At 43.7% G+C, this 15948-nt stretch overlaps 1 pseudogene; it reads left to right on the forward strand.

The window, feature by feature from the left end:
• Positions 1-9883: 9883 nt before the first annotated feature.
• LOC118095610 (olfactory receptor 4K14-like) lies at positions 9884-10853 on the forward strand (annotated as a pseudogene).
• The last annotated feature ends 5095 nt before the right edge of the window (positions 10854-15948 follow it).

The following is a 15948-nucleotide window of genomic DNA, read 5'->3' on the forward strand; positions in this document are numbered from 1 at the left end:
TTGTGCATGCGCAAAGCGCGTTTTTGCGCTTCTGCGCGTGCACCGACCCCACGCGCCGCTTCTGCGCAGGTGCAGAATGCACTCGCAGCAAAAAGACTTCCAGGTTTGCCGACTTCGGAAGTCATTCGGATGTCGAGGTACCCCTGTAATTGCAACCAGCAATGACTTAGGATGGCAGGCTCTGATAATGGCCTCGTGGGTTGGTTGCTGATGTGCTTGGTTTGCTGGTAAATTGGCAGGATACCAACCTAAGTGACAGAAGAGGCAGGGCATCTTTTCAGCCGGAACTCACCAGAACTCAGTTCAGGGAGCTTCCATGTGGGCGCCATTGCCATTATAAGAGAATAAGGGAGGTGTTCACACTGAGTTCCGGCATCTCTTTTTCTAGAAAAATAGCACTGAGAAGGGGCATTGGGCTGGACCCTTGGTGGCAATGGGCAGGAAGAGGGGAGCCCTCCTAGTGATCCCGTGGGGTTTCCCAGGGGTGGTTCACACCATAGGGGCTTCCGTAACTAAGGGTTATGTTTCACCACTTTCTTCTCCACTTTGAAAGAACTCTTATCTCTTCAGATTAGGGAGCATAAATGAATACTGCTAACAATCCAGGAGAGAGACCCCACAGCTAGACTGTTAAAGAGGCAAAGTGAACAAAGAACTGGAAAGCACTTATTTCTTCCCTCACTAGTGAAAAAGAGAGAGGGAAGACATTTGTATTTTTATTTTCTGGTGGCGTTTATGTTGTTGGTTCCCCCTAAATAGCTTCCCTCCATATTAAAAGGGAAGGGTTTTTATTTATTTATTTAAAGGAAACTACCTTTTTGCTTGCTCGCCCTTGATAAAAAGGGAAAGATTGAGGGGGCGGGCTAGAGGGGACCTTCTGGGGTGTGGAGGGGAGAAGATTTAGCTGGCTGCCTTATGCTGAAATGGGAGGTTGGGTACTCTGTGAGAATGATGTGGAGGGTGTTTTTTCAGTAAGCAGTGAAAGCAAATGCACATCTACTCACAAGCAAGCCCTACTGAATTCAACAGGGCTTACTCTCAGGAAAGTAGAAGAAAGTTTAGTTGACCTCAGTGGGGTTTATGGCTGCACAGATTCCACTTAGACCTCTGAGTGGGGAAACAGATGCAGCTTGACCACTCTTAAATTAGTTGAAAATATATTATAATGTATGGATGTTTGTTTACTATTTTTATTAAATCTACTGCTTCCTTACATCTTAAGGCCCTCCACCACCGCAGGGAGCCTCCTCAAGGCCCTTGGCTGCTGCGGGGAAGCGCAGTGCCCCTCTGCTGCCATGGGGAGGTACGGCGGGACCCTTTGCTGCTTCAACAAAGCATGGCGCACACTCCGCCACCGCAGATGTATATCGTGATATATCAAAATTAAAAAATTCCTTCAGTAGCACCTTAAAGACCAACTAAGTTTTTATTTTGGTATGAGCTTTCGTGTGCATGCACACTTCATCAGATACACTGAAACAGAAGTCACCAGACCCTTATGTATATTCAGAGGGTGGGGGTGGGGGTGATGGGAATGGGTGATGGGCTGATAGGAGTGGTAAACCTGTTGATGACTGTTAACGACTGTTAATGACTGCAATTGGTCTGGCGGGGGGGGGGAAGCAAGGGCTGAAGTGCTAAGGAAAGCTTGATCATGTATAATGAGATAAGAATCCTATGTCTCTGTTCATTCCATGGTTTTAAGCTTGCTAATGAGTTGCAATTCAGCAACTTCTCTTTCCAGTTTGTTTCTGAAATTTTTCTGTAATAAAACATCTGCTTTGAGATCTTGTATGGAATGTCCTGGGAGATTGAAGTGTTCTCCTACTGGTTTCTCTGTCTTGTGATTCCTGATGTCAGATTTATGTCCATTTATCCTTTGGCGTAGGGATTGGCCTGTTTGTCCAATATAGAGAGCTGAAGGGCACTGTTGGCATTTGATGGCATACACAATGTTAGATATATCAAGATACAGTGGTACCTCGGTTTATGAACACAATTGGTTCCGGAAGTCTGTTCATAAACTGAAGCGTTCATAAACTGAAGCGAACTTTCCCATTGAAAGTAATGGAAAGTGAATTAATCCGTTCCAGACGGTCCGCAGAGTAAGCGTTCATAAACTGAAGCAAACTTTCCCATTGAAAGTAATGGAAAGTGGATTAATCCGTTCCAGACGGGTCCGCGGAGTACTTAAACTGAAGCGTTCATAAACTGAAGCATGGGTGTAATTGGTTCCGGAAGTCTGTTCATAAACTGAAGCATTCATAAACTGAAGCAAACTTTCCCATTGAAAGTAATGGAAAATGAATTAATCCATTCCAGATGGGTCCGCGGCGTTCATAAACCGAAAATTCATAAACCGAGGTGTTCATAAACCGAGGTTCCACTGTATTGTGATATTTAGCTGGCGATATATTGTGATGTTAAAAACAAGATATCGCCAAGCCCTAATCTGGACAATATTCCATTGATTGAAGTGGTAAAATCACACATTTAAAAAGGAGGAGAAAATCACACTCCACTTTTCCCGATCTTTCTTGATCCTGTGTCATTTACTCAGGAAACCAAATCAGAAGTCAAACTAGCACAGAACGTACCCTTGAGAACAGCTCTGTAACACTTGCCTCACAAAGTTTTACTTTTTATTATTATTATTTTTATAATAATTTTATTGATTTTTTTTTATAGAAACAAAACAAACAAAACACACAATACATACTATGTCCCTCCAATTTCCCTCCCCCCACAAGTCCACTTCTGCCACCAGTAGAACCCGTGGGCATTGAGAATCAGAGGGGTCCATTGTAAGGCTGGGTTTGACCTCCCCCTCCCCCCTCATCCCCTCCCTGCCACTGAAAGGACAGGGATGGAGGGGCTCTGGGGATTGGTTTCCCCTCAGCTGCTCCTTTAACACAAGCCTTCAACAAAGCATAAACACAATACCTATAAAAAAAGAAAAACAACACCAAAAAAGAAAACAAATAAAAATTTAAAAATTTCCAATTCTTATTTTCTTCACATTATAATTGTGACTTCCTCAAATCTCTTCTTCCTGGTTTTCCTAACTTCTCTAATTAATTGTGGCGGATTTTCTACTTCATTTCCAAATCTTATCCTTATAATATTAACTTATTCCTCCTCCTTCTTCATGCTGCCTCCCCACAAGTCCCCTCCTGCCACAAGAGGAACCTGCTAGGCGCAGCACTTCAAAGGTTCCATTTTTGTGTCTGGGCTTCCCTCCCCCCCCTCTCCCCCCCAGAGCACCCTCTGCCACCAGGTGCTTCTGAGCAAAGAGAGGGGGGAAGGCGGCCCTCCATCCAGACACCTATCTGAACACAAACATATCACTACAAATCCAAAAATTGTTTCCCAAGCCATTCTTCTACTCCCCTCCAGAAAACTAAATTTTTATATCTATTCACTCTCCCTTCTCCTCCCGGTGTCTTTTTCCCCCCCTTGGATCAGCAGTCCTTTAACAGGCCAAGATTTCAGAAACCGTTAATCAATCACTAAAATACTTTTTGACTAAAATTTTTTACCCCACACCCATTCTTTCCCACTTCCAAATCCAGGCCTCTGTCCCCCCCTCCCTCTGCCTTTCCTTTTCCTCAATTACCCATGCCCAATTTTTAGTCCCTCCAGGAGCCTTCTTTTCTTGAATCAATTCATTTTGTTGTTCTTGACAGCTGTCATTTTCCTTTTCAAGTCCTTGTTGTTCTTCCTCCAAGTCACATTTTTTATAATCCACCTCAGTTTTTGCAAAATCCACTTCTTGTTCTTTGCTCTCAAATAGGCTTTCCACACTGTCCTCTAAGTCCTGATCTTGAACCAAAGTCTCTGAACATGTTGGACTGGAGTGTTGCAGTGTCCTGTGAATGTCCTTCAGAATCTCTAAATAGTTCAAAACTGTCTCTTGGAAGCTTGGTGAATACATTGTTTTCATTCCTTCTAACCACAGACTGGCAGGAGATTAGGAGGCAGAGCACACTGGAAATTTCCATTCACTCACGCTTTCCTCCATCTTGGCTATTCCTTCCATTGTCTTTAACTTTTCCACAATAAATCATCTCTTAAGTCCAAATGCTTCTCTTTTAATAAGATCTTACAACCAGTTAAACTCTCAACAAATTTTATAAATTTTTCTTGTCTTTTGGCAGTTTTGACAGCTTTGACAGCTGTCAAAAATTTTCCCCTTAACGCACTTACTGTTCCTCAGGAGGTGCCGGCGAAAGTTTTACTTTTTAAACTAGCTCCCTGGGACCAGATAAGGCACCAGCAAATGCAATCCCTGTGGGGGGTGGGGGGGATGAGCAATTAATTACTTACACACACTCTATTTACTCTTGATTTACTGTTCATCCTGCCTTTTAGGTAGATATCTCATCCTTGCAACACACACAGCCAACAGATGGAACTCAATCAAACAGCTCCATGTTCATGCTGAGCTGAACCGAAGAAGTTGCTGCAGAAAACCTCAAGGAATATCTGCTTGGGTTTGCAGGTGAGCGAAACAATAGTTGAGGATGTATTAGATTTTTCCAAAGGGCAGGTCAAGGCTCTGAGATGAATGAAATTTTTCAAACTCCTCCAAGGAGCTGTTCAGCATTTTCCATCTGCTAATCTGCTATCTCCCCCTCTCTATCTCCAACGCTCCACATGCTTTTTTGTGGCTAGATTGCTTAGGGACATAGGGGTAGCATAGAGACTGGTCAGCATTGTTAGGATTTAATTCTCCACCCAAAGCAACTGGAGACTATGTATAGGGCCTTCAGGGTCAGAGGTGGCATGCCTCTCAATGCTGGAGAACAACAGTGGAAGAAGGTTGCTGCTCTCAAATACTTATTGTGGGTTTCTCATGGCCATCCGTCAGAAGACAGAACACTCAGCTAGATTACTGCAGCCTGATCTGGAATGAATCCATCCCAGCATGTTGTTAGAATACTGAGGTTAGGGAAGTGGTGTTCCTTTCTAAGGGAGAATATAAGAACTTGAGCAATCAGAACTACCCATCCAGATCAGACTGTGGCTCAGATAAACGTTACATATACACATTGAGGTTGAATCCTGACAAGACAGAAGTACTGTTTGTGGGGGACAGGAGGCAGGCAGGTGTGGGGGACTCCCTGGTCCTGAATGAGGTAACTGTGCCCCTGAAGGACCAGGTGTGCAGCCTGGGAGTCATTTTGGACTCACAGCTGTCCATGGAGGTGCAGGTTAATTCTGTATCCAGGGCAGCTGTATATCAGCTCCATCTGGTATGCAGGCTGAGACCCTACGTGCCCGCGGACTGTCTCGCCAGAGTGGTGCATGCTCTAGTTATCTCTTGCTTGAACTACTGCAATACGCTCTATGTGGGGCTACCTTTGAAGGTGATCCGGAAACTACAATTAATCCAGAATGCGGCAGCCAGACTGGTGACTGGGAGCAGCCGCCGAGACCACATAATTCCGGTCTTGAAAGACCTGCATTGGCTCCCAGTATGTTTCCAAGCACAATTCAAAGTGTTGGTTGTTGTTGTTTAGTCGTTTAGTCGTGTACGACTCTTCGTGACCCCATGGACCACAGCACGCCAGGCACTCCTGTCTTGCACTGCCTCCCGCAGTTTGGTCAAACTCATGTTCGTAGCCTCGAGAACACTGTCCAACCATCTTGTCCTCTGAAGTCCCCTTCTCCTAGTGCCCTCAATCTTTCCCAACATCAGGGTCTTTTCCAAGGATTCTTCTCTTCTCATGAGGTGGCCAAAGTATTGGAGCCTCAGCTTCACGATCTGTCCTTCCAGGGAGCACTCAGGGCTGATTTCCTTAAGAATGGATAGGTTTGATGTTCTTGCAGTCCATGGGACTCTCAAGAGTCTCCTCCAGCACCACAATTCAAAAGCATCAATTCTTCGGTGATCAGCCTTCTTTATGGTCCAGCTCTCACTTCCATACATCACTACTGGGAAAACCATAGCTTTAACTATACGGACCTTTGTCGGCAAGGTGATGTCTCTGCTTTTTAAGATGCTGTCTAGGTTTGTCATTGCTTTTCTCCCAAGAAGCAGGCGTCTTTTAATTTCGTGACTGCTGTCACCATCTGCAGTGATCAAGGAGCCCAAGAAGGTGAAATCTCTCACTGCCTCCATTTCTTCCCCTTCTATTTGCCAGGAGGTGATGGGACCAGTGGCCATGATCTTGGTTTTTTTGATGTTGAGCTTCAGTGTTGGTGCTGACCTTTAAAGCCCTAAACAGCCTCGGTCCAGTATACCTGAAGGAGCGTCTCCACCTCCATCGCTCTGCCCGGACACTGAGGTCCAGTGCCGAGGGCCTTCTGGCGGTTCCCTCGCTGCGAGAAGCAAAGCTACAGGGAACCAGGCTAAGGGCCTTCTTGGTAGTGGCACCCACCCTGTGGAACGCCCTCCCACCAGAGAAAAATAACTACCAGACTTTTAGAGGACATCTGAAGGCAGCCCTGTTTAGGCATAGCTGCCAAGTTATCCCTTTTTTAAAGGGATTTTCCCTTATGCTGAATAGGCTTCCTCGCGAGAAAAGGGAAAACTTGGCAGCTATGAACTGTTTAGGGAAGCTTTTAATCTTTAAGAAATTAGTGTATTCTAATATTTCTGTTGGAAGCCGCCCAGAGTGGCTGGGGAAACCCAGCTAGATGGGCGGGGTATAAATAATAAATTATTATTATTATTATTATTATTATTATTATTATTATTATTATTACAGTTCATTCCGTTTTCCCAGTATTTCCTGACTATCAATGTTCAAATTATATTGGCTCTTTTAAGAACTAAGAAGGTAAACAGTGTAAGTTTAGCCCCATTTCCATAATATTTGCAAATGATTTTTATGGCAGCAAATAACATGGAAATTAGCACTAAAACTGCATTATATTCCACCATAGTTCTGGAAGTTGTTGTGTGAATGATCAAATATAGCGTGGAAATTAACAGTTACATAAACTTTGGGGAAATACCGGTAGCATAAACAATGTGTGAATGCAGCCTGGGCCATCTAGCTGAGCACTCTGTCTTCAGACAGTGCCTAACCAGATGTTTCTTTGGAAAGGAATCTCAAAATAGGCCATGATCTTGTCATCTGACTGTTCATAATTCTGACAGTTATTTCCTCTGCCTCTGAACACACTGTCATGCACAGGAGGCATTGAGAAATCTCTGTGTGTTCATATATTTATTTCTGTAATTTATTCTTATTATCACAATGGGCTGTGGCAACAAATTTCACAGGTGACCAATGAGCTGTCCAGCTGGTTCCTTTCACTTTGCGCAATAGAAAATCATGGGTGTAACATCTAAAGTGCCATCTAATACTGATCTTAGCACCTAATGGGCTGCAGCCAAAACAGGGCTGAGAAACACCAGCATCCCCAGTGGAACCTCGATAAGTCCCCCAAAAAGTTTGTTGACAGAAAGTGGATTTGGTGGGTGTTATATTGGATTGGACAAAGTGAATATTGTTTTTTTATAGCAGATGTAGAATCAAAAGTTACTTATTTTCTAAATCTTATTTTTCTATCTTTCTCTTTTAACCTCTTTTCTACTCTTTCTCTTTCTTTCTCTTTCTCCATTTCCTTCTACACCCCCACCGTTTTGGTGTTTTCATTATATCTAAATAAAAGTACTGGTTTGGTGTGTTTTTTAAGGGGGGGAGAATGTTAAGTTTTGAATTTTTTTCTATAAACCTTAATTAATGTTTTTTTAAAAAGTAAGAAAGAAAGTAAAATAAAAAATCTTTTAGAAAACACCAAGGAAGCTGAATGTTGGAAGGTTCAGGGCAGGTGAAATCAAGCACTTCAGGAGGCGGTGATAGCCACCAACTTTGCATAACCTTAAAAGAGGATTAGACACATTAATAGGGACGCGGGTGGCGCTGTGGGTTAAACCACAGAGCCTAGGGCTTGCCGATCAGAAGGTCAGCGGTTCGAATCCCCGCGACGGGGTGAGCTCCCGTTGCTCAGTCCCAGCTCCTGCCAACCTAGCAGTTCGAAAGCATGTCCAAGTGCAAGTAGATAAATAGGTACTGCTGCGGTGGGAAGGTAAACGGCATTTACCAGTGTGGTGTAGTGGTTAAGCGGTAGACTCGTAATCTGGGGAACTGGGTTCGCGTCTCCGTTCCTCCACATGCAGCTGTTGGGTGACCTTGGGCTAGTCACACTTCTCTGAAGTCTCTCAGCCCCACCTCACAGGGTGTCTGTTGTGGGGGAGGAGGGGAAAGGAGATTGTTAGCCGCTTTGAGACTCCTTCGGGTAGTGATAAGGCGAGATATCAAATCCAAACTCTTCTTCTTCCGTGTGTTGCTCTGGTTCGCCAGAAGCGGCTTTGTCATGCTGGCCACATGACCTGGAAGCTATACGCTGGCTCCCTCGGCCAATAATGCGAGATGAGCGCGCAACCCCAGAGTCGGTCACGACTGGACCTAATGGTCAGGGGTCCCTTTAGCTTTTTAGACACATCAATGGAGGACAAGGTCACCAATCACTACCAGCCGCAATGGATACGTTCTGCCTCCACAGTCACAGGCATCTTAGCACCATATCATCCTTGTTTTGTTGTTAACATTTGGAGGGGGTGGCTAGGAATAAAAAGTTGAAAGCAAACGGGAAGAAGAGCAACACATATCAGCTATGACCACACACTCAACCACCCTGTCCCATCCATTAGAAACTACACTATCATATTAAATACAAAAGACACACAAACACAAGGGAAATCAGTAGAGAGAGGTGCACGGAAACAAAAGCAATAGTAATGACGATAATTTATTTCTGCTTTTATTATGATTATTGCCTCTATGCCTCAGTTTTTTGTGTTTAACTTTTGTATTCCAACTCCTTTTTGAACCTGCACTAGTTTCATTTGTTCATCTACTTTCTGCAACATAATTTTTCTACTTCTCAAATATTGATTTTTTTTTCTTTTTTGCTCAATTGGTGTTACAAGACCTGGTCCAGAGTGTTTTCTCATTCCCCTTTGTATGCTAACAGCTCTGAATCTAAAGCAGAAAAAGAGAGGAAATGGCACAAGCCTCAACAGAGAGGCATGACCCTGATATTCCTCATCCATGCTCTAACCCAGCACTCTTAACAAACAACTGTTCCCAGTATTCCCATGGTGTGTCATTTTCTGGTTCACCTCAGGCAGCAAGTTAACTTGGGCTGGTCCTGCTTTCTATAAGATTGGGAGCCTATGGCCCTTCGGATATTTGTTTGGACTCTTGAGTCCCATCATCCCTAGCCAACATGCTCAGGAATGACAGGAGATGGAGTCCGACAGCATCTGAATGGCCACAGATGATACTGATTTGGATGGAGCAATAGTACGATGCAGCATATGTCACCCTATGATGTTTTTGTGGATATTGTATGAATCACTAGGGCAGTAGCCTCAGGACCCAGCCAAGAATAATAGCAGCTGACAAACACCCCCATCGTTCTGCCCAGACACTGAGGTCCAGTACCGAGGGCCTTCTGGCGGTTCCCTCGTTGCGAGAAGCCAAGTTGCAGGGAACCAGGCAGAGGGCCTTCTTGGTGGTGGCGCCCACCCTGTGGAACACCCTCCCATCACATGTCAAAGAGAAAAACAGCTACCAGATTTTTAGAAGACATCTGAAGGCAGCCCTGTTTAGGGAGGCTTTTAATGTTTAATCAATTATTTTATTTCATTCTTCTGTTGGAAGCCACCCAGAATGGCTGGGGAAGCCCAGCCAGATGGGTGGGGTTTAAATAAATTATTATTATTATTATTATTATTATTATTATTATTATTATTATTACCGGTATTATTATTATTAATCATTTACTGATTTTACCTAAAGCTTTGATGGAATCATCTCATTACCCTTGCCTTTCTCCCCTTCCTATTTTTACAGAGGTATGCATGAAGGGAATGATGTCAGCAAACCAGACAGTGGTGACCGAGTTTGTCCTGCTGGGCCTCTCTGAAACATGGGAAGTCCAGCTCATCTTATGTGTTGTCTTCCTCCTCCTCTACATTGGTACTCTCTTCAGCAACATCCTCATATTCTCAGCAATTTTCAGGGATCAACGCCTTTCAGACTCCCCCATGTTCTTTCTGCTAGGTCAGCTGGCTTTCCAGGACCTCTGCCTGTCCTCCTTTGCCATCCCAAGATCCCTCTTTGATTATTTTGCCAAATGCCATGTCATCTCCTTCAGTGGCTGCATGGCACAAATCTTCTTTGTCCATCTCTTTACAGGCAGCGAGATGCTCCTATTGGTGGCCATGGCCTATGACCTGCTATGTAGCCATCTGTCATCCTCTCCACTATGTTTCGCTCATGAGCCGGCATCATTGCATTGGGCTTGTGCTTGCCTCCTGGGCTGGTGGGCTCCTCCATGGCACTGTGCAACTGGCTTTCATCATTAATGTGCCTTTCTGTGGGCCCAATCGGGTGGACAGTTTCTTCTGTGACCTCCCCTTGGTCATCAAGTTGGCTTGCGTTGACACCTACCCCCTGGAGGTCATGATGGTCACCAACAGTGGCATTTTATCACTGGTGTCTTTTCTTGGCCTGCTTATCTCATACGGATTCATCCTCTACACAATCCGCTCCCGGGGTCCCTCTGAAGGGACCACCAAGGCTGCCTCCACATGCACCTCTCACCTCATTGTGGTCACCATGTACTTTGGGCCCTGTTTGTTCATTTACCTGCGTCCATCTGCCCGGTTCATGATTGATAAAGTTCTCTGCGTCTTCTATACCTGTGTCACCCCCTTGCTGAACCCAGCTATCTATGCTTTGAAGAACAAGGAGATGAAGGCGGCCATTCGAAGCCTGTTGGCAAGGCTTTCTGGGCAGGTTTCCACTCAGGGCCGTCCCCACCATTAGGGAGCCTGAGTCAGCCACATCCAGCAGCAGGTCATAAAAGGCAACAAATCATTCGTTATTTGATTTATTGTTCCCCTTACGTTTATACAAGGTGCAGAGAAAGTGGGTAGGGAGATTTTCTCCTTTCCTAATCCTAAAACCCGGGCTCATCCAGTGGAGCTGAGAAAGAACTGTTTATTTAGAGCAGTACACAGTTGAACAATGAAATTTCTTAGCACAAGGGATGGCACCATCTTCAACCTCTTTAGCAGATTAAACAAATTCATGGAGAATAAAGCTTACGGTGGCTAGTATCAGAAGCAGTAAGCCGCAGTGGCTTGGGCAACAAGAGTGATGTTGAGCTCATCCAGTATGGCTGTTCCCATGACTGCTAGGGAAGGGAAATTGAGAACTATCAAGGTCTCTTCCAACTGTACAATTCCCTCTGTATTTGTCCTGAATTTAGCTGAAGGCCCAATGAAACGGGGCCAAAATGGCATTGGATTCATATAGCACTGGATGGGCCCATGCTGGGCTGGGCCCCGAAGAGTCATCTAGAGTTGTCATGGGTGGGGTGGAGGGCGGGAATATTTCAAAGGACTGTTTCACCCTCCTACTCTCGGTTGGGGGTGGGAAAAGGCAAAGCAGCATCTCCTCCTTTTTTTTAACAATGAAATAAAAAACATTTTAAAAAGATTAAACACGGATTGCTCTGCTGCAGATTGTTTTTTTTAGAATATGTGTGTGTTATGCTATAATAACATGTTCTCTTTATTCAAAAACAGTAGTGGAATTTTCTATCACAAGGGGCACAGTTCCCCGTACTTGCAATGAGCGGTTGGGTACAGAAGGGATAAGACAATCTTTTGGGCATCCATGTCCCAGGCTATACAGAGCTTTCGGTACCAACAGAAGGTCAAGCCATTTTGGTAGCTGAAGTGTAAAATTGCACAAATTCAAGGGCTGTGCACTTTCACACAAACACACACACACACTATATGGTCAGCTATAGTAACAAACCAAGATGTATTTGTGTTTTCTTCTCATGGCAGTTAGAATGTTAATTAATAGTGCAACCTTGGAATGACTCAAAATGGCTTACTGGGACAAGAAAGTACGGGATGTAGCCTTGATGAAAAAACTAACTCAGTCACTACACGTGGCAATGAGCAGAAGAAAACAGACTCTTTTGCTGAAAACTAGTGGAGCTGTATAACCTTCCTTAATAAAGAAAAAAAGCAGGCCAGCTAGTGCCTATGGCCTTTCAAAATATATGGCTGATTTAATAGACACATGCAAGGGTGCCAGCTTGAATAAAATATTGAGAGGCAGCTAAGTCCCACCCCACATAATTGACCACAAGACACGGTGTGCACACAAAATTTAAATGACAGTGTCCATCAACTGGGGGGCACCCCCCTCAAATCTTTTACTTTTGAAAGGAGCAAAGGGGCCTTGGCCTCTAGGAGTTACCAGTAGAGACTATCAACATGTGAATAGACTCCTGTCCAAGGAGATCCACTTTAGCTTTCTTCCATGTTGCCAACACAAACTGTTAATTTATAGCTACCGGTATTGTTTGCTTACATTATGTGTTTGGTCAGTACTTAATTGAAAGCCCCTCTGGAGAGAGTGGGGGTGGAGGGAGGAGGAGGGCTGGGTGTGTGAAAAATAAAGATCAATAATACTTTTCATGGATCCACATGGGTTTTTTTTCGAAGCACTGACTGTTAATGAAGCAGCTTTCATCCACCCCACCCCCCTTCCACAGTGTACCTCTCTCATCTTGTCATAATATTCTCCACCTGTTGCTCAGGAGGAAAGATTTGCTCACCTTCAGATGACAAGAGCAGGGAACTGTGGTCCTCTAAATGTTGCTGGACCACAGTTCCCATCATGCCTGACCATTGGTCAAGCCAGCTAAGGCTGATGGGAATCGAAGCACAACAACATATGGTGAGCCACAGGTTCTGAAAACAAAGCCTTCACAACTGCTTGCCTTTCTAAATGGAACTGAAATCTGGAGCACGTCGAAGCAACATATTCACCTGGCCTCAGTATATTCCCAGGAGACTGCTCAGAAAGCATCAATGTCTCCTAGTGGCCATTCAGTCCCATTTATTTTAGTAAGTAAATTTACTAAAATTTATTCCTCCACATATTGCTCATGTACATTATCTCAGTTGTCTTTGCAACATCCTCGTCAAAGAATCAGCAGTATTATACTGATTTGGGGTTCACAGATAAACCATGTGTGCACTTACGTTCCTAAATGGACACCTGGTAAATGGAATAACCCAAAATGTTCTTGCTAATCTTATTATCCACTTCATATCTTGTACACCCTTCCTTCCTTCTGATTGGTACAGTTGGATATCATTTGATTGATGGAGGTGGTGGACTCACACATTTAGAAAAAGGAGAGAAAATTATCCCCCAGTTTCTCCCCATCTTTTTTCATCCTTTGCAATGTACCCAGGAAACCAAATTAGAACTCAAGCTAGCACAGAATGCACCCTTGAGATCTGCTGTGTAACACTTACCTGATGAAGTATTACTTTTCTAATTAGCTCCAGAGAAGCAGATAAGGCAGCAGCAAATGCAGCCCCCATCAGAGGAAAATGAGCAATTAATTAGAATTACCAACACAAACACACACACAAACACACTATTTACACTCAATTTGCTTGTTCATCCTGCCTTTTAAGCAGAGATCTCACCCACACAGCAGAAGGAACTGGATCAAGCAGCTCCATGCTGATGCTGAGCTGAACAGAAGTTGCGGCAGAAAACCTCAATGGATATCTGCTGGGATTGGCAGGTGGGTGAAGAAACAGTTGAGAGTTTATTAGATTTTTTTCAAAAAGGCAAGTGTGAAACTCTGGGAAGAGTGGAATACTGCAGCTCCTCCAAGAGCTCCTCAGCAGTTTCCATCTGCTGGTGTTCTCTTTTCCCCTCTCTTACTCCAGTGAGTCACATGCCTTTGGGTGGCTGGATTATAGATGGATACAGGGGTAGCATGGGGACTGGTCAGCATTATTAGGATGTAATTGTCCATTCAAAACTTCCAGTACCATAGATGGGATACCTCTGAATACCAGGGCAAAGCAGCAGGAGAGGACTACTGTATCCATCCTCTGTGAGTTTCTTGTAGGCATCTGATTGACCGCTGCCAGAAGACAGAATACTCAGCTAGATGGTCACAGCCTGTTCAAGAATGGTTCAGTCGCAGCATGCAGTTGGAATACTGAGGTTAGGGAAGCGGTGTTCTTTGCTAAGGGAGATTGTAAGAAACTGGGAAATCAGAAGTATCATTCCAGATCAGGCCATGGCTTGTGTACACGTAGCAATTTATTCCATTTTCCTTGTGTTTTCCTTATCTTTTTTTTTGCTATATAATTTTTATTAATTTTTCAACATACAATAATAATATCCATTACATTGTTTACCCTATTTAAACATTTGGGCTTTTTAAGGCCATGACTGTCTTCAAACCCTCCTTCTGATGTTCTAATATTAATTGCTAATATTTATACTTCACAAATCAATCACTGCCTTAAATTATTACACTTAATCTTATCACTAAAATTCTATACTACAATGACTTTTCTTTTTTTTATCTTACAAAGCTTCTCGCAACCCTTCTCGCAATTGTCTTTCAGATAATCTGCAAATTTAGTCCAATCTTTAATGAACTTCTGGTCCCACTGTTCTCGAATTCTTCCCGTCATTTTGTTGTGTTTTCCTTATCATTATTAAATTTTACATTACATTGGAGCTTTCACATGATGGAAAATACACTTTTCAAATGACAGACGAATATAGCGTGGGTTCAGTCCTCAGTTCCATAGTTTGCAACTGATTTTTTTCTGGCAGCAAATAACATGGAAATTAGCACTAAAATTGTTCTATTGGCGATGGAATAAGCTGCCATGAGAGTGCATCCTCGGACCATTTATCTGAGCAATCTGTCTTCTGATAGTGCCCCAAAAGATAGGAGTCACAAAACAGGACATGATAATGTTTCTGGCATGTTAATACTTCTGTTGGATTTTTTTCTTCTGCCTCTGAACATGGTATCATGGGTAGAAGTTACTGAGAGATCTGTGTGTCTATGTGTGTGTCTATAATTTATTATTACTGGTTTTCATAATATGAAGAAGCAATCAATCTCACAGGCTACCCCAGAGCTATCTAGCTAGTTCTTTTCACTTTGCACAACACACCATCATGGTTGTAAGTTACTACAGTGCTGTCTAATAGTGATCACAGCACCAACAGGACTGTGGCCAAACTAGGAACCCTGAGAAATACAAATAATATTAATAATAATAATCTTTCAGAAAACACCAATGAAGTTCGTTCAAGGCAGATGAAAGTACTTCAGGAGTCAGCGATTGCCACCAAGTTGGATGGCTTTTAAAGGTAAACCTTTGAACAACACATTAAGAGCAGGTGCAGTTCAATTATGAAGATGGCCAAAGGGGTACATTCAGAGCATCTCAGGTCTGCAACTAGAATCCTGACATGCAGTCTCTGTCACACCCACCCTAGTGGTGGAGCTGCCACTAAGAGCTGTGTGAGAGCACTAGGCAGCTTTCTTCTCCACAGTCATCTGTGGATGGTAACGCCTCCTGAGAATCTCCCCCAATCTCTTCTATAGAAGCTCTGAAGAGCCCCAAAACGTTATACTCCAGACATTACCCAGGGTTACGTTGCATTTTTGAAAGTGGTCTACCGTACTTCTTAGGAAGGTGGATCGTTGGTGAATTGGGGGTGGGTGAATGTACAAAACATTGGGCAGAAGGTCAGTATATTTTAGGGGAACTGAAAAGATGGGGAAGGGTAATAAATAAGTGGTAGAGCATGGCTTTACATTCAGAAGGTCCCAGATAGGTTTGTGTCTAAAGATCTGAATAGCCCCTGCCAGACAGTGTAGACTAGACTGAGCTAAATGGACCAATGTTCTGACTCAACGTGTGTTTGTGTGTGTGTGTGTGTGTGTGTGTGTGTGTGTGTGTGTGTGTGTGTGTGGACCACTTCCAAGTGGTTTTCTGCTTCTCCCATGCTTTTTAGGCATGTGTCTAAGTGGTTTTGCCTTTGCCCTGCCGCTATC

Source organism: Zootoca vivipara, chromosome 13, assembly GCF_963506605.1.
Source record: "Zootoca vivipara chromosome 13, rZooViv1.1, whole genome shotgun sequence".
NCBI lineage: Eukaryota > Metazoa > Chordata > Lepidosauria > Squamata > Lacertidae > Zootoca > Zootoca vivipara.